Source organism: Protopterus annectens, chromosome 7.part0 (assembly GCF_019279795.1).
Source record: "Protopterus annectens isolate FY-2018-M chromosome 7.part0, PAN1.0, whole genome shotgun sequence".
Lineage (NCBI taxonomy): Eukaryota > Metazoa > Chordata > Ceratodontiformes > Protopteridae > Protopterus > Protopterus annectens.
In genome coordinates, this window is record NC_056739.1 from 968,071,400 (window position 1) to 968,091,697 (window position 20,298).

The following is a 20,298-nucleotide window of genomic DNA, read 5'->3' on the forward strand; positions in this document are numbered from 1 at the left end:
CTCTTGATGAAATAAAGTCTCACCAAGTTTGTCCTTTACATTAGGGACCAGAGCTCTATTAATATTTATTTTATTTAATCTTTATTGAATGGGTCTACTAGTGGCCTCTTTTCAGAGGAGACTGAGATGGTATTTACAAATTAGGCCAGGGTATCAGGGAACTTACTGTTATTCAGAGGTGCCATGGGATATTTTACATGCACATGAGCAACCACCAACGTGAGAGGATGGGTCCTTGGTTAACATCTCACCAAGAAGACGGGACACTGAGGAATGCAGCACACCTGTAATGCTGCACTGCACTACAGTGTCAGCAATTTGACAATGAATTCAATCACCTGGAGTGGGAAGAGAATTCATAGTCTTCCGGCCTTCCCAGGTCAAAGGTAAGTGTGCTACCTTTTGAGCTACTGACACTTAATAAGGCTGCAGATATCCAAATTAAGTATACATAGCATAAGTAGAAGTAAGTTCCCTGTTCTGTTACACTAGTTTTCTCAAACATAATTTTGCTAATTAGCAGCCCCGTACACTTCGTAACAGTCTCTTAGATTTAAATGCTATGACACGGAAAATGCACCATTATGAATACACTGACCAGAACAGTTGCCCATTCCTGTTATACACCATAAATAAAAGCTCTCTCTATATCATTCAAATACTGCAAGCAGCTTCTTAATCCATTCTCATATGCTCCTAAAAATAAATACATCCAAATTCAATATATCCATGTAATATAACAGTTCATCCTACAATGCTCCATAGAATTTAAACATGTCCACCTATTGAAAAGTCCATATATACTCACTATGGAAATGTACATCCTCTCAAACCAACATGTCCCCATGAATCCCCATAGGGCAGCATGGGGATTTATTCATTTTCATGTACCAACAATCTTCTGTAGTCAGACTTAGTGGGGACCAGAGCAGGCATCAGTGGAAAAGGTGTACAGATATGTAGCGCCAGCTCAAAAACTAACAGAAGTGAGCCATCTGCTTCCTGACAATGAAGGTGCTTTCTTATTCTTCCTATAAGTGTCAAGATATTCAAATTCAAGGAGCCAGAATATTCAAATTACCAGTGTCAGTTGCTGGCAGATAAACTGTTTTCCAGCCAGAATTCTCATTCACATCAACTGAGTCTTGGAAAACAGCAGGTAAATGAATCTCAACCTCTGAAGGGGTTAGAAGTGGGAATACAACCTCTGAAGGCAGAAGTTCCAGGGCAAACAAACCACTTCCCTAAAGGCCACAAGAGGCCTGATGGAGTTGCTGTGGGCTTGGAATCTCAGCCAACTAGCCATTCAGGTGCCACTTTCTTTGACTTTTTCATTTTCCCTAACCATTCTTTTTTTTTTTTTTTTTTTTTAATATCGTGTGTTTAATACCATTTTTGTAGGTTCTCCCAATGGTAGAGGCTTGGATGCCCCATGAGCAAAACCAAGAGGTATTTTTTATGCTTCAAGAAAGTCCCAAGAGTTGTGACTTGATGCAGCAAGATGTCCTTATTAAACATGGCACAATATTCAGGAGAGGTGACATTACAAGTCTCCCCCAAACAAAAAAGGCACTGCAAGCTTTAGTCCTTAAGGAGAACTAACCTTCTACAGGCACACTTACAAGTTTTCTGAAGACATTATGTTCCTCAGAATTGACCAAAAATAAAGAATTCAGCTTGCGTCAGTGCTCTACAGGAAAAAAGCTCTGACTAAAGTCCAAGGGGACCCAAGATCGACTAGCAGCTCAGGCAAAGGATGACAGTTCCTCCCATCCAGTTCATGTCTCTGCTCTAACAATAGGGCCTCTGCTAGACAGAGGAGGCCCATCATGACCTAGTGCTAAGAAACACATGAGAATATCTGCCCAAACCAGGGACAATAGCCCCTGCTGGCTCACATGGGGAGAGGTGGAACACACAAGCATACAGTAAAGGGCATAGACAAGTCTTTTAGTGACACAGGTGCCCTCATCAACACCATGTGCAAGGTTGGGTTAAAATAAAAAATGCTCACATTGCCTGGATTCTGGCTGGCAAGAGCATAAAGTACCCTCATAGTTGCATGGATGATGGCCCCCTTGGATAGGGATGTTTTAGGATTTGTGTTAATAGACTGAACAGCAGTCTAAGCAATGACAAAATCATTTAAGAAATTACATTGAAGCTACACAACAAAATAAAAACTTAAAGGATTTTTTTTCTGTTTTTTTTTGCCCCCACTCCAAGGTTAACAACCATGGAAAAAGATAAAATCTCTGCTATTACTGAAGTAGTTTTGTCAATTCACTAGCACCTGCATCAATCTACTGACCATTTGATGGTCACCAGGAGAGGGGGTAAAAACAAAACAAAGCCTTTGTATCCCACTGTCATAACCACAAGTCCAACAGCCCCCTTTGGATCTTAAGACAGGTAAATCCTTTAGGAGCGAGACTCCAGAATATGCATTGAAACCAGTTTCACCTGCCTTGCCTGCTCAGCTTCTTCAAACTGCAAAGAAGAATTCCGGGCCTCTCTCCACCACTTCTTCTAGGTCCTCCAGAAGACTGTTGGAAGCAGATGTGGATAGGATGATGTGATGTGAAAGTTCATCACCGCTCAGATTCAGATTTGGGGGAGGGGGGGTCTTATAAGCTCTGTTCCTTATTGGATCCAGGAATATGCCCGTCACATCTAAGAATATCATTTCTCCATCTCCGATCTGTCCAGTGGTTTCAGAGTCCCAGGATCCGAGAACCCAGAGTGCTTTGGTGTTGGATCCAAGGAAAGTTTCTTCCTCCATTCTGATAGTTTTCTTGACTGGCTCTGCTCTGATACCTTCTGATCAAAACAGGTCTTGGAGCCGAAGTGTCAGTGCCTGATCTGAAGGGATAGGTTTAGTTCCAATTTTGTAGGAGCTTCGGTCCCGGACAATTCGAATCCGATTCTGCCCAAGGCCCGGATCCAGGGGTGGTCTACATTTACCTTCTTTGGGAGCTTTGGCTCAGAGAGGGCCTGTCAGGGCTTCTCCCAGACCTTCAGCTTTCATGGTGGTAGAAAGGGTTTTTTCTGTCCAAAGAGAGCAGTCTTCTCATATTTTGGAGCCTACTACTTTTCTCTCACTAGTTCCAAGCTCTGACTTGGTCAGACCTATTCCAGATGGACAGTCAGTTTCAATGAGTCTCCAGCCACTTCCAGTGGAGGAAATTCCCCACTCTTTTGACACCTCTCCAGAACACCCCACAGAGAAGGTGCACCAGAAGAGAATGTGCAAAAGGAGACACATAGATTGCCCCATGGAGTCTCTCATGGAGAATAAAGATTTTGATGAAGGAGAGTGATCTCCCAGGTCTCACCACCAGATGACATCTCCTTTGGAGATATTTTACAGATCCTGAAACAGGAGGGTGGTTGGTCTTACCAAAATCCCATGCTGGAAGAGTGAGTTGGTGTTCTTGGAGGCTTTTGGTTCTGGCCCATCTACATCTTCGATAACCCCCCCCCCATGGATGAACTTATTGATTTGGTTTCCCGCCATGCATGGAAGGAGCCAGATATGGTTGAGATCATCCCCAAACATCACAACAAGTTTTTGGCCCTGCCTACAGACAGAACCCACTGGAGCAAAGGAGTCCCAGTTGATGCTATGGTGGTTGTGGCAAAGTACAGTTGTGTACACTTACCATAAATGTAGATGTTTGAGTGTATTCACTGTTGCAGTCATCACATTTTGATTATCTGCCTGCAGGTAGCCCTCAGCTGGCCTGAATACTAGAGTCTTGGGATTTCTGCATCAGATGCTGTCGCTTCTTCCATGACGTCAGGTCATCAGGGGTATAATACATGCAGCCAACATCATTATATCAGTTTTTCTGGCCCCAGATGTCAAGTGCCCCCAAAATAGGAAGCAATTATATGGTATGGGACACCCCCAGTAAAAAGCAAATACACAAGATATAATATATATATACTAAACAAATATGATAGGTAAAAGACAAGAGAAGTCAAGGGGCTGGAGGGAGGGTAACTAGGACTGCAACAGTGAATACACTCTAACATCTACATTTATGATGTGTACACAACTGTACTATGTTCTTCATGTTTCACTGTTGCAGTCATCACATTTGGGTTGATTCCCAAAGCTAAGGAAGGGTGGAGGTAGTTAAAGAGCATTAGGGCTAGCAATCAAGCCCTGTAAGACTGCTGTGGCAAATCCAACTCTGGCTTTAGAAAAAATAGGCAAATGGCAATGTTTGGTTAAAGTATGTACAGAGCTCCAGGTTGCAGCTTTCAGGATGTCTCTGATAGGGACTCCTGTGAGAAATGCAGTAGAGGTAGATACAGCCCTGGTGGAATGTGTTTTTATCCCCTGTGAGGCAGGTTTTCCATGGTGCTTGTATCAGAAATGGATGCAATGTGCTATCCATTTGGAAATGGTTTGCTTTGAAATGGCCTTCCCCTCTACCCCCACAACAAAGCATACTAGCAACTGGTCAGATTTTCTGAGAGACTTAGTCCTGTCCAAATAGAATCTAAGCTGGCTGTGCACATCCAGGGAATGCAGTATCCTTTCCCCTTTATTCTGGGGATTAGGGAAAAAAGTAGGCAAATGAATAGACTGGTTCAGAGCCACACTAGACGCCACTTTGGGGATAAATGATGGATTAGTCCTGAGGGAAACCCTGCCCACATGGAAGATAATGAAGAGTTCCACTGCCATTAAGAGCCTGCAGTTCAGACACTCTTCTTGCAGAAGTGATGGCTAGAAGTAAAGCTGTTTTCCAAGAAAGGAATTTCAACTCTGCTGTAGCAGCTGGTTCAAAGGGGGGAAGAGTAAGTTTTTCCAACACAAAGTTAAGGTCCCAGGCTGGAGTGGGAGCTCTCCTGGGGGGGGGGGGTCTTAAATTTTTAGCCCCTCTAAGGAATTGTTTCAGCAGTGTATGAGAGAAGAGGGGTGGCTCAGTATTATAATGAGCTGATATGGCTGAGGCATGCATCTTAATTGAAGAGAAAGATGGGCCCTTGTGGAGCAATTCTGTTAAATAATCTAGAATATGAGGTAAGCTGGGCACCGTTGTGCCCATCCCCTGAGACTGGCTCCAGGAACAGTATCTTTTCCACTTTTCTGAATATGATTTTCTAGTACTAGGCCTCCTTGCCTCAAAAGAATGACATCCAGCACCTGCTTACTGAGGGTTGCTAGAGGCGAGCTCAGGGGATTAGCCAGGCTGCAAGGTTCAGGGTTTGAAGCTGAGGGTGCAGAATCTGGTCCACTTGCTGAGACAGCAGGGAAGGGGTCTGAAGCAGGTGCCATGGTTGCAGCACTGTCAGACTGCGCAAAAGGGGGTACACCACTGCTGGCGTGGCCAGTCCGGTGCAATCAGTATTGTCCTTGGCTTGTCCTGTTTGATCTTTAGCAGGACCTTAGAGAGGAGAGGGAGAGGGGGGAAGGCATAAACAGAGTGGCTTTCCCAGGTAAAGGACAGGGCATCCACTTTCCAAGCTTGACTGTAGGGAGTTCTGGTGCAGTAATTGTTAATTTGGTAGTTCTGAGGGGAGGCAAACCGGTCTACCTCTGGTGTCCTCCATTTATTCCTCAAGAGTTTGTATATTTTGGGTTCCAGTTTACATTCATGCGGATCCATGAGATTTCTGCTCAAGCCATCTGCCAGTGAATTTAGTTTGCCCAGCAGGAATTGAGCTTGTAGGTTCACTTGGTTGCTCAAGGCTGTGTTCCACAGAGCCATCGCTAGTCTGCAGAGTGGGTAGGAATGGGTTCCCCCCTGCTTGTTTATGTACCACATAACTGTGGTGCTGTTTGTCTTTACCAACAGTTGTCCTGAAAGAATAAGGTCTTTGAAGGCTGTCAGAGCATTCTGTACAGCGAACATTTCTTTTTTATTGATATGCATGTGCATCTGTCTCGGGTTCCATTTGCCCTGAATGCACTGCCCTGCCATATGAGCCCACCATGCATAGTCTGGTGTGTCTGTTACAATTTGGGCGGCAGGTGGTAGAGTGAAAGGGAGTCCCTTGTTGTGGTAGCAGGTCTCTGCCCACCAAAGGAACTTTGCCCTTAGACAAGGAAGGATAGAAATCATTGTTTCCAGGTCCTGAGAATGTTGACACCATAGACTTTTTAGATACCATTTAAGTTTTCTCATATGCAGTCTTGCATATGGAATTAGCAGAATGCAAGAGGCCATGAACCCCAGGGCTTGCAGGATTTTCCTTGCAGATAGCTGGGTTTTTGTGGCCAGTAGGTTGAAGTAGGTTGTCAAATAAACTTGTTTCTCTGGAGTGAGGAATGCCATCTGGGAAGTTGTGTTCAAGCTTGCTCCCAGGAATACAATCTGTTGGCAGGTAATTGGTGTGATTTATTCTCATTGATGGTGTATCCCAGTGAAGTTAGAAGTCTCTTTACAAATGCCAGGTGCTGTAATAGCAAGTCCCGACTCTCTGCTTGAATCAGGCAATCATCCAAGTATGGGTAAATATGAATATTTCTCTGCCTGCAAAATGCAATGGCTGAGCTAGGCACTTTGTGAATACCCTGGGTGCAGTAGATAAGCCAAAGGGAAGTGCAGAGAACTGATAGTGCATGGAGCCTGCCCTGAAGCATAGGTATTTCCTGCAAGATTCCCTTATTGGGAAGTGCAGATAAGCCTCTTTTAAACCTAGGGTTGCCAGCCAGGCATCCTTGGCTAGCATAGGAAGAAGCTGTTGAAGAGTTAGCATTTTGAATTTTGGAACCACCAGAAAAGTTTTGAGGATGGACAGGTCCAGGATAGGACGGCCAGGAGTTTTCTTTTCTGGGAACCAGGAATAGTCTTGAATAGAAACCTTGTCCCCTTTCTTCTGCTGGGACAGGTTGAATAGCCTTGATGCTGATGAGAGAGAGAGAGCACTTGTTTTTGGGCCTCCGCCCACTGGTTTGGGGGGAGGTCTGGCCATCAAGTTGGGGGTGGAATCTGTATCCTAGGGAAACTATGTTTAAACCCATTTATCTTGGCTAATGAATTCACAGTTTATTGCATGCAGGGCAAGCTTTCCACTTAAAGGTGCAAGTAGTTGGGCAAGGCTTGGAAGAGTTAAGGATAAGTCAGTGTAATTTTTCCATAGGGGGGTGGCTTACTACTCCCTGCTTTGGGAGTGGGAGCCCACCACTGCTTAGATCTGTGCATAGCCTGAGACTGAGGTCTTGGTGGTCTGCTGCTCCTGGGCTTGGACTGAGAAGGCCTGGAACTGACTGGAAAGGACCATTTCTTTGACGGCCAATGCCTACTAAATCTAGGTGGCTGTACTTGTAAAAAATCTTTAACAGTTTGCATAGATTTAGCTTTTTCCTCCATTCTTTTAAGGACTTCTTCTGCTTTGTTGCTAAAAAGGCACTCTTGGTTTAAGGGTACATCCAGTAATTTGGCTTTAACATGATCTGGCAAGTTTTATTCCTTAAGCCAAGCATGCCTTCTAAGTACAGATCCAGTGACAGCAGCCCTGCAAGATGCTTCTATAGCATCAAAACCACATTGCAAAGTATGTTTACCAACTTGGTCAGCAGAATGCATTAACTCTTGTAAATCTTTGTGTTCAGCACAGTCAGGAATCAACATAATTTTCTGTTTAATTAGTCCCATAATATGTTTCTGATACTTTAACATATGAAACTGGCAATTTAAAGCCCTAATGGCCAGAATAGCAGAGGTGTATACCTTCTTACCCCATCTGTCTAAAGCTCTAGAATCTCTGTCTGAAGGGGTAGGATTTTTGGCAGTAGTAGCCTTAATGCTTTTAGGTCCTTGGGAAATGGTCTCTGGATCTGCAGTAAAATTCTTGAAAAGGAATTTGCGAGAGTCAGGTACTCTGTAGTACCCTGTCAGGTTTCCTAGGAGCTGGGGGCAAAGTGTTTGGGGTAGGCTGGAATCCAAGAAAACATCATCTACAATCTCCAGAACAGGAGGGATAGCTAGAGGCCTGTGCTGAGGCAGGTTTAAGCATTCCCTAAGTCTCTTTTTGGACTGAGAATAGTCCTGGCTTTCCCAGCGGAAATGTTCCCCAAGGGTATGCAAGGTTTCACCAAAAGAAAAATTCTCTGGAGGGGAAGCAGAGGGAATGGAATCCTCTGCATCAGAATCCTCATAAGTAGATAAGGGTAAATCCTGGTAGTCAGAAGGAATAGAGATATCAGATTCCTGATCAGAAGAATCAGAAGGAAAATCAGTTCTAGGTCTCAGACAGGGAAGGCTGGCTTCCCCTAATTAAGGTAATAAGGCCATTCTAATAATTTTTTTTGAGGCATGTGGGCCTGAGAATGTACTTTGGTCGTCAGTTTTCTAGGCATAGAGCGAGCTTTAGGCCTCAGGAATTTGGTATTTTTAGCTTGAAAAGAAGTTATTGGTTTAATATGAAAATCCGTAGACCTAAATACACCCACAGAAACCGGTGCCTACACAGCAGCTCTGGACCCATCCAAGGTAGAGACATCCACAGGTTCCACAGTCGAAGAATCATCTCGTGGTATACCGGACTCCAAATGGGTCTCAGCAGAGGCCTGTGAGTCTCTAGAAGCAGGAATCAGGGGCTGCAAAAGCGCCTCACTGAGTACCGGCGGACTGGTGACTGGCTTAACGGAAGCGTCTTCGGCAGTTTTGGACCTATGCGGTCTGTCTCCATCCTTATCCTTACTTTTTTCGGAAGATCAGTAGTCAGATGGCTTAACAAAGCCATTTCAGAGTACAGAGATCGAGAATGAAACTATTTAGCTACAAAAATAGATCGATGATGAATAGTTCGGGTGTTGAACAAGGCACAAAACCGACAGCGAGGAACGCCGTGGTCTGGGCATAAATAGGTGATGCAGTAAGAATGAAAATCTCTATGAGGTAGTTGCTTTCCACAGGCAAGACAATTATTAATTTTTTCTGACATCAGCTAGAGCAAGAAAAAAGGATCCCCAATGGGGTACTTATCTTTTTGAAGACTTCAGGTCTGAAACTCGAAAACGAAAATTTCAGGAGTCTACCGACTGGCACCTGCGAACTGCTTCGGGCACCGCACGGCAAGAAAGACTGGGGTAATGGCATCAGCTGCATGTTTTATACCCCTGATGACCTGACATCATGGAAGGAGCGACAGCATCCGACGCAGAAATCCCAAGACTATGGTATTCAAGCTGGTTGAGGGCTACCTGCAGGCAAATAACCCAAATGTGAAGACTGCAACAGTGAAACACGAAGAACATCTACTAAGAAACAGCTAGCAGAACAGAGCTCTTCTTTCCATCTGCTTAACACAGAGTCTTTGGACAGATTTGGAAAGTGAGTGTTTGCCTCAGCTACTTTCACTCTGAGGTCACTAAATTACCTGGTGCACTTTACTAGACTTCAGAGAGATTTGACCAAGGAACTATCAAATACTCTGAGTCCATGTCTGCTGAGGATTTCAAGAGGACATCCTTTCAACTGGCCACTCATCTTTACCAAATGATTCAATGAGGTTCATGCCTGGATGTGGCTATGTGACTTTGCGGAGCCTTTTAAGATGTCATTTATTAATGCTCCACTCAATGGCACTTTTTTATTTGGCCCATCAGTAAAGGATTACCTGCAGTGAACAAGACCGAAAGACCCCATCTGCTGTGGGAATCAAGTTTTCTACACCTCAGCGAACCTTCTCTAGGAACCAGAGAGGTGGTAAGAAAATGTGCTTCCGTAAATCTCAGGGACCTTACCAAGATTCGTGTGGGCATAATTTCTCCAGAGGTAGAGGAGGAAATCTTAATGGCAGATGTCACCCTAGAGGCAGAGGAGGCCCACAGAACCAGGGCTTTAGAGATTATTTTATTTTTTATTTATTTTTATTTTACATATGTTGACCGGGAGTGTCCAACTGAGCCAAAGCCCTTTTTCAGCGGAGGCCTGTGGAGAAAAGCTCCAGACATGTAACACTCATACAATCTAACAAAATTTAATCAAAACAAACAATGCTGAATAAAAAGAGTAAAAAGATTCTTTTTCAGACAGGCCCTTTCCTTAAGTGCTGCCTGACTGTCCAGCTCTGGAAACAGTCGAAGGTTGATTCTCTTTGTACTTAGATGCCTGCGCAAGTATAACACAAGATTTATGGTTGCTAAGAATAATATCCTGATGCTATTACATACCATTTTCACTTCTTTCTCATTGTCAAAGGAATAAACTTCCCGATATTCCACCCAGTCAGAGGAAGGCTGCATCACAAGAAATCCAAAAGCTGCTAGAAAAAAAAAAGTCATCCAGAAGATCCCACCAGACCAGACAGGATTCGGAACTTGTTCACATTTCTTTTTAGTGCCAAAGAAAACAGGGGACCTCAGACCCATTTTGGATCTAAGCAAATTAAACCACTATGTAAAGGAAGCGAAGTTCCAAAAGGTCACAGTTCAGTCCATCTTGCCTTTTCTGCACAAGAACAATTGGATGTGCTCAACAGATTTTCAGGATGCGTACTATCACATCAAAATAGACGATCCAGATGACATCTTTGCTTTTGGCTAGGAGCAAGTCATTACGAATTCAGAGTGCTGATATTTGGATTCACAACAGGCCCCAGGGTGTTTACCAAATACATGGCTGTAGTGGCAGCTCACTTGAGACTGAAGGGATTCTAAGTGTTTCAATATTTAGATGACTGGATCCTCACTGCCCTTCCAAGTACCTGCCACAACAGGCCAGAGACTACCTCCTCTAGATTTGCAAAACTTTGGGAATTGCAATAAATTTTGCCAAATCAAACTTACACCAGTTCAGAGCCTGAAGTTCACTGGTTCAGTTTTGGATGCATCTTTGCCGCTTTACCATGTTACATCCATCAGAAACCAGGTTAAAACTACCCTTGCCCACCCATCACCTTCTGCAAGGCTGGTACTTCAAAGCACTAGGGTCAATGACAGCAGCATTAGCTCTACTTCCTCTAGCATGCTTCTTTATACAGGTTCGCTAGTGGACTCTAGCTGTACAGTGGTCCATTCTTTATCAACCCCTGTCTTTCCAAGTAAAGCTCACCCTGATTTGCAAGCAACACATTCACTGGTGGATACAATCCAATGATCTTTTTCTGGGCAGACCCTTTGTTCTACCAAACCCAGTAGCCACAGTGACCACTGGCGGTTCTCAACTAGGGTGGGGGGCACTTCTTGGGAAGAACTATCTACAGCATGAGGTCCCCTCAAGAGGCCAAGTTGCATATCAATGTCGTAGAGATGACAGCAGTCCTATTAGTGCTGCAGGCATTTCAAGATGTGCTTCCCTTGGAGACTATTGCAATTCAGACCAACAATGTCTGTAGTCTGGTACATCAACAAGCAAAGAGGAACTCGATCTTATCCCCTTTGCAAAGGAGCATGAGAGTTTGGGAATGGGCAATCTCATCATACCACTTTCTAATTGCAACCCACATTCTAGGGAAGACCAATGTGCTTGTGGACAAACTAAGCAGCTACATTCTGATGCTTCACGAGTGGTCTCAATCACTCAGCAGCAGAGATTATCTTCCAGTGTTGGGGTCGACCTTGCTATGACGTATTTTCCACCCCCCCCCCTCAAAAACATATCCAGCAGGTACTGCTCTCTTATCCCTCCCTCAGTGGGAGTCACCAAGAGTTGCTCTGATACATGTTTAGCTTTCGGGACTCTCTATGCTTACCCTCCTATGCCATTAATTCCCAAATTTCTACAGAAAGCAAGTCCCCTTCTGGCCTCAGCAAGTATGGTTCCCCTTTCTACAGTCTCACCTTTGTTATCCTCCATGGATACTGGAGCCTACTCAGGCAATCCTCTCTCACCATCAGGAATTCAACACTCTAACCTTCTGTCAAGCTAACCGCATGGTTTCTCCACTTCCACTAACGGTTAGGACAGTTCAGGCTTTCTTCCCCTGTATGTGACATTATTTTGGCTTCTCAAACAGATTCTACCAAAAAAAAGTGTACAAGAGCAAAGGGAAGAAGTTCTTCATTTGGGCGTCGGGTAAGGAAACTGATCCTTTTTCTGCTACCACTTCTGCTATTTTTCAATGTTAAGTTGTCTCTCTCGCCTTCATTCTTGCTGGTTACTCCGACTCGGCCATTTTCTAAAGCTTGAGAGCTACTTACTAGCTTGAGGCCTCCCTATATCTCACAATGCCTGGCGCTAGACCTCCAGATCTTGTTTGGAAGACCTAACACCAACATAATACAAGACGACAACCATCCCAATAGCAAAACTTCAGCTACAGGGCTTAAGAAAAAGGTAGAGGACATAATCGATAAAGACTCGGATCTCGTTTGCCACTTCAGCTATGAGATTGCACTTTACTGGCTCAGGTCGTATTCATCTTTTTGTAATATTAGTAGTTAAACTTTTAGTGCATATTTTTCAAGTTTCTTGTTTAATTAGAGTAGTACTGTAGATTAGTCTACTTTTTCCTGTGTTTTCTGACACTTGGGAAACTCATTTTTACTTGGAGAGTTTCTCCCCCCCCCCATCTCCTTAAGTAGGCCATTTAAATTAGAGGCTATCCCCTTCCCTTTTAAATTGTTCCAGTAGGAAGTAGTGTTTAGCCTTTGTAGTCTAAGATAATAGTCTTTTAGTTTAGTTAATATTGTTACCTTTAGTTTTTTGTGTGAAGGTGTGGGACTAGTGTGTGTGAGCTTTTTTTGTTTGCACTAGTCTAACATTCAACCATCGGTATTCCTTTTTTCTTTAACATGTCAAAGGATACCAAGGTATCAGGGTTCAAGAAGTGTGACTCGTGCTGTCAGAAAATGTCTCTGACGGACGGTCACACTTCTTGTGTTTATTGCTTAGGTGCCCTACACCTGCAGGACTCTTGCTCGGTATGTCATGCCTTTAGTCCGAGAGTCCTGCAGGAGCATAGGAACAAGCTGATTCTTAGGGGGTTACTAAAACCCAAGGGGTCTCCGGCAAAGTCTCAGCCAGCGAATACCCCTAAGATCACCAAGCAGTTGGCTCCCAGTACGGAGCCGTGGCCAGGTGGAGCGTCTGCTTCAATTTCGGTTCTGGCCGGAACTGAAGTATCTAAATCTCTCTCGGCTCTGACCTTGGCGTCGGAGCCATCGGGGAGCCGTAAGAGATCCAGGTCGCCATCCCTAGAGTCGATTCGCTCGGCTCCGGGATCGCCTTTGCTACAGTCTGAACAGAGCCATCGGTCCCACTCTTCTCGGTCCTCAAGGCTATCTGATCATGACTTGGAGAGAGTGATTAGTAGACTCCTCAAATCGCAGGCCCTGGGTAAAATGTTAACTAGCCCTCCTCATCAGGCTGTGGCTGTTCCTGTTTCTGAAGTAGTTCCTCCTCCGACTCCTCCTGTCAGTTCAGAGCCGGAGCTTGCTGGGGCTCGGATTCTGGAAACGTCGGTGCCGATGCTTCCCCTTTCGGCTCCTTCATCAGCTCCGATCTCTTCAATGGTTCTGTCCTTGTAGAGATCTGGGCGCCGAGACTCCCTCGTTGGCTCCGAGGGGGCGAGTGGCATCAGACCTTTGTCTGACCCCGTTCTCCCTCTTGGAGCCTCAGCGCAGGTAAGCTCGGCTCCTACATCAGCCAAGGAGCCGTCCCTTTCGGAGCCGGAGAGGATTCCTGTCTCTTAGGAGTGGGGACCCTCTTCTCTGCCAGACAGGGGCACCTTCGAGGTCATGAGGAGCGTGCGCTGACTTCTGAGTTTGCACCTCAATCAGCCCCTTCAGCTCCTCCCTCCAGGGTGCCTGCTTCAGTCTCTGCCCCTCCTCCAGACCCCAAGCGAGGGGATCAAAAGCTCCAGGTCACCCCACTGGGTGTATCTTCCTCTTCCGAGGCCTCTCCTGAGATTTCAGAGGAGCCCCCTCAAAAGAGAAAATGTAAGAGGAAACATGTCGACTCCCCAGAGTCTAACACGTCAGATACTGACTTGGAGGATTCAGAAGGGTCCCCAAGATTCCCCCTCTGAAGATGCCTCTTTCTCAGACATCCTTGAAATCCTTAAGCAGAGGGGGAACTGGTCTGCCCTTAACCCTTCTGAGGATGAGTCGGTATACTTGGATGCGTTTGGTTCTCACCCCTCCACCTCCTGGGTGTCTCCGCCCTTCGATCCATTGATGGAAGTAGTGGCTCAGAAGGCGTGGTCAGCTCCGGACACACTGGAACCAACCCCCTGCAGGCCCACTAAGTTTATTACGGCCCCTCAAGATAAACAGTTTTTGACTAAGGGTGTCCCCGTTGATGCCATGGTGGTACCAGCTGCCACGAAAAAGGAGTTGGCTGAAACTTCTGTACCTGTCCATCCCCCTAATAAAGAGTCTAGGATGATGGATAGATACGGGAAGCAGATGTTTTCCTCAGCGACCTTCTCCATGCGGTCGCTGAATTATTTGTGCCACTTTACCCATCTTCAGAGGGATCTCCTCAAGGAGCTAGGAGATACCCTGCAAGATCCATCAGCTGCGGGGGCTCAAGACAAGATAAACTCCCAGCTGGCGACTCTTAATTCTATCGTCAACTCCTCCATGTGGCTCATTTCGTATGCGGCTGATGGGGCAAGTAGGGCCACAGGCACAGGCATCCTTCACCAACACCCCTTTTGATGGTTCGGCTCTGTTTGGACCTCAGGTGAAAGATACCCTTACCAGGTGTGAGCAGGAATGCAAGACTCTCTCTGCCATGGGAGTCCGTTTTTCTACTCCCTCTAGACCATACCCTAAGGATCAGAAGAGTGGAAAGATGTGGTTCTGGAAACCCCAGGGAGCTGTGCCTGACATACAGAGGCAGAGGAGGGAACAAGAAAAGATGCTGCCTGCAGGGCAGAGGGGGTCCGCAGAATCAGGGCAGCAGAGAATCTTTCTCTGACAAGCCCTTCCAGCACCCCTGAGGGGCTGCCTGGCTGGCCGCCTTCGGAGGCAGTCGGGGGAAGGTTGTCTCTGTACCCAGAAGCCTGGCGTCTCATCACTCGAGACAGATGGGTACAGTCTATCATATCTGGAGGTTACAAAATCCCATTTGTCCACACCCCCTTAAAATCAAACAACCCCATCCCAGATGTTCCACCCAGTCTAAGGGAACAGGCAGTACAAGAAATTTCAAGACTGGTAAAAAAACGGGCCATCCAGTAAGTCCCAGCAGACCAGCAAGGATCCGGAATTTACTCAAAGTTCTTTTTGGTACCAAAAAGACAGGGGACTGGAGACCCATTTTGGATCTCAGCAGACTAAACAAGTCTGTTCAAATAACGAAGTTCTCGATGGTCGCTTCAGTCCATTCTACCCTTTTTGGGTCAGGACAATTGGATGTGCTCCACAGATCTTCAGGATGCGTACTACCACATCAAAATGGACAGGCGTTCCAGAAGGTTTCTCCGCTTCTGGCTGGGAGCCAGTCATTACCAGTTCAGGGCCCTGCCCTTTGGTCTCACCACAGCCCCCAGGGTGTTCACCAAATGCATGGCAGTGGTTACCGCTCACCTGAGATGGCAAGGATTCCAAGCATTTCCGTATCTAGACGACTGGCTTCTTACTGCTACCACCAGACATCAATTGCTGAGAGCCAGAGATTATACCATCCAAACATGCTCCAACCTAGGTATATCAATAAATTTCGAAAAGTCTGCAGTCGCCTTGTCAGTCTTTAACCTTTATAGGTGCAAGATAAAATACAGAAGATCTGTCTGCAAGACTTCCAGTAGACAGAGTGGCAGACATTCGCCGACATGTACAGGTATTATTAGGATGCAGAAAGATTCAGGCCAAATTCGTCCTAAAAACCTTGGGTCTCATGGCAGCAGTGATCATATTAGTTCCCCTGGCTCATTTTCACATGAGGATTCTCCAGTGGATACTTTTCACCCAATGGTCCTTTCAACAACTTCCTTTGTCTCACAAGATAATAATTACACAATCATGCAAAGACCACCTGGCTTGGTGGATGGTCTCTCCCATCAATACCCCAGGGCAGACCATTTGTCCTTCCTCCTCCAGTTGCCACGCTGACCACTGATGCCTCCCTGATCGGGTGGGGGGTGCATTTTCAGGTCAGGACTGTCCAGGGCACCTGGCAACCCCACAAGTACCACTTGCACATAAACGTCTTGGAGATGAGGGCGGTGCTTTTAGCGTTGCAAGCTCTTCAGAACTCTCTACCCACTGGGACCATTGCAATTCAGACAGACAATATGTCTGTAGTGTGGTACATCTACAAGCAGGGTGGAACCAAGTCCTATCCCTTATGTCGAGGAGCATTCAGACTATGGCAGTGGGCGATCTCCTCTCAACGGTTTCCAACAGCAACGCACATCCCTGGGAAGTCCAACATCATAGCGGACAGGCTAAGCAGAGCTATTTTCATGCCTCACAAGTGGTCTCTCAATCAGACAAAATCTTCCGCAAATGGTGTCAGCCTTGCTGCGACCTTTTCGCAACTCCTCTCAACAGCAAGTGCGACAGTTTCTTCACTCTCTTCCCTCTTCCCAGACACTCCCCCAGAGATGCTCTAGTTCACGATGGGCCCCAGGGACTTCTGTATGCATTCCCACCCTTTCCCCTAATTCCCAAACTAATTCAGAAAGCTACCGTGCTGGGGTGCAGGATGATCCTCATTGCCCCCTACTGGCCTCGACAAATCTGGTTCCCGTTCCTGCATTGTCACCTTCTAGAGCAGCCTTGGAATCTGGACCCAGTTCCGGACCTCTTGATCCATCAGTCGGGCAGGCTGCATCAATCTCTTCAGTCTCTCAACCTCACTGCTTGGTTGCTCCACTTCTAACCTTAGCCAGGCTTCCCAGTATTTCCCATTCAGTGCGTGAGATTATCCTTGCTTCGCACAAACCTACAACCAGGAATACTTATGCTATTAAGTGGAAACTTTTCTCTTTCTGGGCAGAGGCTAGAAATATAGATCCCTTCACGGCCCCTGTCCATAACGTCCTAGACTTTTTAGAAGAACTTTTTCAAGCGGGCTCCTCTTCTGCCACCATTAGAGTTCAGTGCGTGAGATTATCCTTGCTTCGCACAAACCTACAACCAGGAATACTTATGCTATTAAGTGGAAACTTTTCTCTTTCTGGGCAGAGGCTAGAAATATAGATCCCTTCACGGCCCCTGTCCATAACGTCCTAGACTTTTTAGAAGAACTTTTTCAAGCGGGCTCCTCTTCTGCCACCATTAGAGTTCAGCTAGCGGCAATCTCAAATTTCCATACGGGCCTCTCAAACCAGCATCATGTCCCATAAGCTTTGCAAAGCCTTTCTGAAAGGAACAATCTTGCTCAGGCCTCCAGTGAGAGATCCCCCACCTCCGTGGGACTTAAATTTGATCCTAGCTTCCTTGATACTGCCTCCCTTTGAACTGGCAGCTTCCTGTTCCTTGAAATTGCTTACTTGGAAAACCCTCTTTTTGGTGGCCATTACTTCAGGGAGGAGAGTTTCTGAACTTCAAGCCCTTTGTGTTTGTCCTCCTTACCTAGTTTTCCATAAGGATAGAGTTTCACTCAGGACTGATCCTTCGTTCCTTCCTAAGGTCCCCTCCGAAAATAATTTGAATCAATCCATCGATCTGCCAGTCCTTTTTCCAAATTATTCCAACAAAGCTGAACACAAATTACACCAGTTGGACGTTCATAGGCAATTACGTTTCTATTTGCATAGGACTGAGCAAATAAGGAAATCAGACCAACTCTTCCTGTCCTATGCGGAGGGTAAGCAGGGTCGACCAGTGTCTAAAGTAACCTTATCCAGGTGGTTGTCCTTTATTATTACCCTTGTTTATCAGTTGAGGAATAAAGAACTCCCTGCTAAACCTAAAGGCCACTCTACTAGGGCTTTAGCTACACTGGTAGCTTTTCAATCAAGACTGCCTATGGAAGCCATTTGTGCGGCGGCCACATAGGCCACCCCTCATATCTTCATTTCACATTATAAATTGGATCTGGCCTCTAGGAGCAGGGCTGATTTTGGTTCCACTGTGCTCAAGAGTCTGTTCCAATGAGCCACCCAGGGCTAAGGTGCTAGGGACGCTGTCCCAACCAGCAAGAATGAAGGCGAGAGAGACAACTTAACATTAAGAAGTTATGTACCTACCAATAACATTCCATGTTAGTTGTCTTCTTCTCGCCTTCTTTCTTGCGTCCCACCCTCCATCCCTCTAGCCTAGATGGACCGAGAAGAGTCCTCCTACGGGTCTTGTCACTGCCTGAGTCTTTACCGATTATGTCCTCTACCTTTTTCTTCAGCCCTGTAGCTGAAGTTTTGCTATTGGGACGGTTGTCCTCTTGTATTATGTTGGTGTTAGGTCTTCCAAATGAGATCTGGGGGTCTAGCACCAGGCATTGTGGGATATAGGGAGGTCTCGAGCCAGTAAGTAGCTCTCGAGCTTTAGAAAATGGCCGAGTCGGAGCCGAAGGTCGGCTCTGAACCCAACCAGCAAGAAAGAAGGCGAGAAGAAGACAACTAACATGGAACGTTATGGTAGGTACATCACTTCTTATTTTCTGACAACCCTTTTTAAAGGGAAGAGCAAGTTTCTCTACAATCAAGCTTCAGTTGGCAGCAATTTCTAATTTTCACATAGGGAACAAATCCTATTCCTTGGCTTCCTCCAGACTGTATAAAGCTTTTATGAAAGGCATTTTTCTTCTGAGGCCTCCGATAAAGGACCCATCAAGTGCCTTGGGATCTAACAGCTGTACTTGAGGGCTTAATACAGAAACCCATTAAATCATCAGACAGATGTGATACAAAACTTCTGTCATGGAAGACTTTTTTTTTATAGCTATAACTTAGGCAAAAAGAAAATCTGAATTCCAAACTCTTTCGTCTAAAATTCCTTACATTATTTTTTCATAAAGATAGGGTTTCATTATGGAATACCCCTTCCTTTTTACCTAAAGTGGCTTCTGAAAGTAACATCAGCCAATCCATTCACTTATCAGTTTTCTTTCCAAGTTTTTCTAATAAAGGGGAGTACATGCTATACCTCCTTGATGTGCACAGACAACTGCGTTTTTACCTTTGCAGGACAAAACAGTTTAGAAAATCAGACCAACTTTTTGTGTCTTTCTCTCCAAATTGCCTAGGGCTAGCTAAATGGATTACAGACTGTATTTCATGGATTTACCATCTGACCGTCACTGGCTTTTTGGTCAAGGTCGTCGATTGATGACATTTGTGCTGCAGGTACATGACCTAAGACTCATACCTTTGTCTCAAAAGACAAATTAGATATCATTTCCAGAAAAAGATCCACCTTTGGTTCGGCAGTGCTCCAGAATAACCTTCCATGAAGGCCAGCCAAGATCAGTGTAGCTGGGAAAGTACAGTTGTGTACACTTACCATAAATGTAGATGTTCGAGTGTATTCACTGTTGCAGTCATTACATTTGTGTAATCTGCTGGCAGACTGCCCTCAGTTGGCCTGATTAACAAAGTCTTGGGTCCTGCGTCAGTTGCTGTCCCTTCCTTCCATGACGTCAAGCCGTCAGGGGTATAAAATATGCAGCCAATGCCATTACATCAGTTTTTCTTGCCCCAGATGTCAGGTGCCCCCCAAATGGGGAGCAAAATAAAATTAAAAACACAAAAATATACCTCCAACCAAAAGCAAATACACCAAAAAGACTTTTAATCATAGTAAAAGAAAGTAGAAGTATAGTAAGAGAAAACAGGGGGCTGGAGGGAGGGGAGGGTAACCAGGACTGCAACAGTGAATACACTTGAACATCTACATTTATGGTAAGTGCACACAATTGTACTATGTTCTTCATGTTTCACTGTTGCAGTCATTACATTTGGGTAGATTCCCAAAGCTACGGTTGGGTAGGATGGATTTATACAGCATTAGGACCAGCTATAAGGCCCTGCAAGACAGCAGTGGCAAAGCCAGCTCTGGATTTAGAGAAAAATTGGTAAATGATAATGCTTGGTGAAAGTATGAATTGAACTCCAGGTAGCAGCTTCTAGAATATCCCTGGTAGGATACACCTCTGAGAAAGGCTGCAGAAGTAGATGCAGCCCTGGTGAAATGAGATCTGATCCCCTGGGGGATAGGTTTTCCATGGTGCTTATAGCAGAAATTAATGCAATGGCTTATCCATTTAGAAATGGTTTGTTTTGAAATAGCCTTTCCCTCTGCCCCTGCAGCAATTGTTACCGGCAACTGTTCAGATTTTCTTCGAGGTTTATTCCTGTCCAAGTAGAATCTAAGTTGTCTGTGCACATCCAATGAATGCAGAATCCATTCCCCTTTGTTCTGTGGATTGGGAAAGAAAGTTGGCAAATGAATGGACTGATTAAGAGCCACACTGGTCTGGTCCTGAGTGATACCCTGTC